We start from the raw sequence: 4,861 nt of genomic DNA, 5'->3' as shown, positions 1-4,861 counted from the left end.
GAGTGTGTGGAGGGTGCATGAGTCCACGCTAGTTTAGCACAAATACACTAGAAGCATGCATGAAGAGAGCATGCATGAAGAGGGAACAACTATGCTGAGAGGAGAACACAACCAAACACACCCTATATGCCACGCATGTTCATACCATTTGTGCCTTTCTACTTCACTTACTGCGCTACATTACTCAGGTTCGTACGTCCACTCCTGGGTACATGTCCGTCTCGTAGTTCCAGTCCCACGTGTTCTTCATATAGATGGAATGATCCTTGCATAACACGTGCACCTTGATGCTAGATGTCTCGCGTGTTGGCAAAAGGATGAACAAAGCTCACGTAAAAAAATAGAGTGGAAGAACATAGATTCCGGGCGATCGAGAAGGAGCAAGGAACCTCATGGTGGAGCATCTGCACTCATAATATTTAATATTATTCAGCGATATAAAATTAACCAATCATCTCCACAGTGGACTGGAAGAGTATGAAACACGGCAGCCCAGTGTAGTTACATCATACTAGTACATGGCTAACCCACGCTATCACCATATTTCTTGGCTTCCGTGTGACACCTATCTCTAGTAATCCAGCAGCCCGTATCGCTTCTCCCTCCTCGTCTCTATCAAAGTGCGGCGGGCTGGCGTTTCTGCCGTCTATTGAGGTCGGTTAACTATCGCATGTTAGCGACATGCCAAGAGCATTCTAAAAAAAATTCCTTTCACGTTCCGTTTTCAAAAAGAAAAAAATCCTTTCACGTATGAATTTGCCTATATGCTTTGAGCAACTTGCATGTCCTATACTGCTCCTGTTTGATACTCTAACTTAGCTAGAGGTTAGACTAACTCATGACTAACCCTGAACTAACTGTAGCCAAAGAGGTGTTTGGGTGACATGGTCAGATTGACAATAAATGCACTTCATGGAAAGAGAAAAGTGATTTTTCAGTGGTCCCAATGAGAACTATCTCTAGTTAGCACCTCTTGGGTGGGACAGTTTTTTTGGTGGGTTCGGTGCAACTTGCTCCAATTTAAACCCTCATGCTTGGATACTTTAGGGCTATTTGATCCCCAACTAGCTCAAACTAACTCTAACCCATGGATCCAAACAGGGCCTATGGCCAGTCTCAACGCGGAGCAGTCGCGTGCACCGGGAAGCGGCGCTCTCTCGGCCGTCGCGCCACTTCAAAGCCGGCGCCAGTGAGAGGTCACCTCCGCTCTGGCATGGCATTAATGCGGCACTGACGCTCCAGGGCGACGCTGACCGTTTCACGCGGGAAGCGCGCGCTGGCAAGGGAGTGTAGGTTTTGAACCGTTTCAGGTGTAGTACTGGTAGTTTGCAAAACTACTCAATTATTGCACTCAGTTTCCTAAGAAATTGTGGTAAAAAACGTTACTCCACAGCCCGCTTCCCTTCTCCTTCCTCTTACACCGTATAATCACGTCCACGGGAAGCGACCGGTCAACCCTTATATAGGAGTGCTAGCACAAAAAGATGCATGCATGACCCCTAAAATTTCCATATTAAAGCGCCGCTCCAGCGGGAGTATGGCTTATGTTGTTACCTTCGACCGGCCCATGGCTACCGGGCGACGGTGACCAGAGAAGAGGCGGCGGGAGGGGAATGAATGCAGCTACTGTTTGGGTTCGCCTTCTGCCTTAAATAAATGCGCAGCATCACGTGTACCCGCGGGTGCACAAATTGTAACATAGTGTCTGCTTAAGTGGGCGTCACGTAACTGGTGTGTGTGAGAGAGAGATTCTGAGAGGCAGAGTGCGTGTGTGTGACTCTACTCTTCGGACATGTACTCAACCTTTTGCATCGGGATATAAGTATAATGGTATTTACTTTAGCTAGTGATTTACATGGCCATGTTAACGTGGCTGTGTCAAAAAAATGTCACTTCCTGCTCGTGATTTGCGTTATATAATTACAAGCAAGATTTTCTTTACAAAACACCTGTTGTGATTGACCCATGCAGGAGTAATCCCATGTGTAAAAACTAATGATATCTCGAGAATTTTATCAGAAAATGGTATCTTGAGAATGTCATCGAAAAAATGAAAGATGAGAGATAAGGCGAGGAGGAGTGGAGCGTGGTGGTGACTGGTGGTCGGAATGGGCGGAGGCATGGGGATGGACGGCGCCGGCAGGCGGCAGCGGCCACCATGCATGCTAGATTGTTCTAGAGACTTATTCCTTTTTTACTTGCTGAGCAATGAGGTTGCGGGAGATAATGATGTGGAGAGAGGTGCGAGTATCTTTTGTAAAATTATCATAGTTTGCTTTCTATCCTTAGATATAGATCACACGGTCTGTATTACAAGATGGCAGGCACACCATCACCGCCAACTCGTTTTTTTATAAGGGTACAGATGATAAGTTTGCTGACTACTAAAGTAAAGTGGAATTTGTCCTTGTTATGCAAGTAAATAAAGGTGATTGTTTATCATACGGGTAAGGTTGGACGAAGGGTGGTAGGAACAAATGCTCCGCCTAGAGCATGTGTGTGTGAGATGGAGTCTTAGTGTGTGTGTGAGAGAGAGATGGAGTCTTAGTTTGTGTGTGTGCGTGAGAGAGAGAGAGATGTAGTCTTAGTGTGTGTGCGGGGGGGGGGGGGTGCGTGCATGTGTGTGTGTGTGTGTTTGTCTGTGTGCGTGTGTGTGTGCGAGAGAGAGATGGAGTCTTTGTGTGTGTGTGGGGGGGTGCGTGTGTGTGTGTGTGTCGCGGGGTCCTCTGTGGCGGATGTAATTTAAGTGTGCATGGCTTCATCATAGAGAGGTAATGTGTATGGCAGAGGCCACCAACGATGGGGTGCGAGAGAGAAAATGCCCGTAGAGAGGGAAGAGAAGGTGTGTGCGCGTGAGAGGAGTCGACATCGAGAGAACGTGTTTGTTCAAGAGACACTAAGGAAGACTACTATATATCGATGGTGCATGTAGGCGGGAATTAAACAAAGGGATGGTCTTATTGCTTTCGGGGATATAGGGGAAGAGTGAGAGGCGGGGGGGGGGGGGAGGGGTAGCTAGAAGGAGATTGTTAAGTGTGAGTGTGTGTTTTACCCATCTAGGCGGAAGTTATGTGCACAAAAGAGGAGAACGATTCGATATGGCATTAGGATTTGTCGGATTTCAGGTTCCGGCAGACCCTTGAGGTTCGAACACTTGGGTGCGCGCGGAGATTTCGCCTTCTACCTACCTGCACCCCTCCGCCTCGATAAGAACTAAGCTATGGAAAGAACAGCACAAGAGACACAGGGTTTATACTGGTTCGGGCCACCGTTGTGGTGTAATACCCTACTCCAGTGTGTGGTGTGGTGGATTGCCTCTTGGGCTGATGATGATGAGCAATACAAGGAAGAACAGCCTCGCGAGGGTCTGTTCTTGGCTGAGGGGATGAACTGCTAGGAGGAGTTCAGTCACCCTTCTCTCTCTCTCTCTCTCTTCTCGATTCTCTCTCCGATTTCGATCCCTCTACCCTGGGGGTGGCTAGTCCTTATTTATAGGCAAAGGCCCTGGGCCTCTTCCCAAATATTGAGCGGGAAGGGCGCCAACAATTGGCCATTTTGAAGGGGAACATCTGGTACACTTATCCTGACTAAAGTTGGTCCTCGCCTGCCAAAGGCTCTGGTGGTGACGCTGGCTTGGGCTCCACAATGACTTTCTCCCTGCCGTTGGACTGGTCTTGGTCTCGTTGCACCGAAACGGGCGCCTTTGCTTGATGCTCTCGCCTGCGCTTTCTCCCTTTGCACCAAAGAGGAAAGGAGGACACTGCGCGACTGGCACCTGCCTGGCGCCCTTAGTCGTCATGGCTTGCGTCACGGGCACCTCGTGAGGTACCCCACCTTGATCTCTCCGCCTCCTCGCGAGCCAGCCTGATGAGGCCGTGCCTGAGGAAGCTCCGTGTCGTCCGCCCCACAAGGCTTGGCCCCTTGCGAGGGTCTTAGGTCTGTGTTGATGAAGACAGGCCGCGCTGGGCCCCCTTTTGAGCCACGCCGCAGGCCGCAGGCAGGCAAGTCTGGGGACCCCATTCCCAGAACGCCGACAGTAGCCCCCAGGCCCAAGGGGGCCGGACTTGGCTGTGCAGGGAGGCGAAAGGGCAAGAGCGAAGCGGCGCGGGCCCTAATAGCCTGCGGCCTTGGGCGCCGTGTGGCGGTTGACTGGATGTGGGCGCCTCAGCAACCGCGCGAGTTGATAAGGGAGCGGCATCTGCCTAGGCTTTGCTTTTTTTTGCTTTCTTCGGTTGCTGCTCAGATCCCCTTTCTTGCGCCTCTCCTTCCTTCCTCCAAAATTTCCAGATCTACTCCAACCGCGTGACCTAGGAAGCCATGGCGCCTCGTCAGTCCCCGGCCGGACCTTGGTACTCATCTGCCCTGGACTCGCCGAACGTGTCGGAGGCGAGCCTCGCCCGGTTGCACCGGATGGCGGCGGCGCAGGGCATCGACGGGGCGAAGGTGTTCAAGGCCGGCTCCGCCACCCCTGAGGGCCAAGGGAGCACCTTCTATCCGTTCTTTGTAAGCGCCATTGCTGCTGGCCTGGTGCCTCCCTTCTCCGAGTTCTTCTTCTCTGTCCTCCGCCATTATAAGCTACAGGCTCTGCATCTCCACCCCAACTCTGTCCTTCTCCTAGCAATGTTCGCCTATTACTGCGAGGCTCACGTAGGGGTGCAGCCCTCAGTGGCCTTGCTGCACCACTACTTCTACCTCCGGGCCTCTCGCGGTCCTGCTTCCGCGTGCGCGAGCTTCATCGCGTACGGTGGTGCCATTGCCATTTCGAACCCCGGGAAAAGGATTAAGGGCTTCAGGAGCAAGTGGGTCTTGGCAGATGCTGGGCGCATCCACCCTCGGCTGATCTTGCCCACAGAGCAACCCA

This window comes from Triticum urartu, chromosome 5A (assembly GCF_056163025.1).
Source record: "Triticum urartu cultivar PI428250 chromosome 5A, HENAU_Tu73, whole genome shotgun sequence".
NCBI classification, from domain to species: domain Eukaryota; kingdom Viridiplantae; phylum Streptophyta; class Magnoliopsida; order Poales; family Poaceae; genus Triticum; species Triticum urartu.
The sequence above is the reverse complement of the archived record's forward strand: the minus strand, read 5'-3'. Positions refer to the sequence as shown.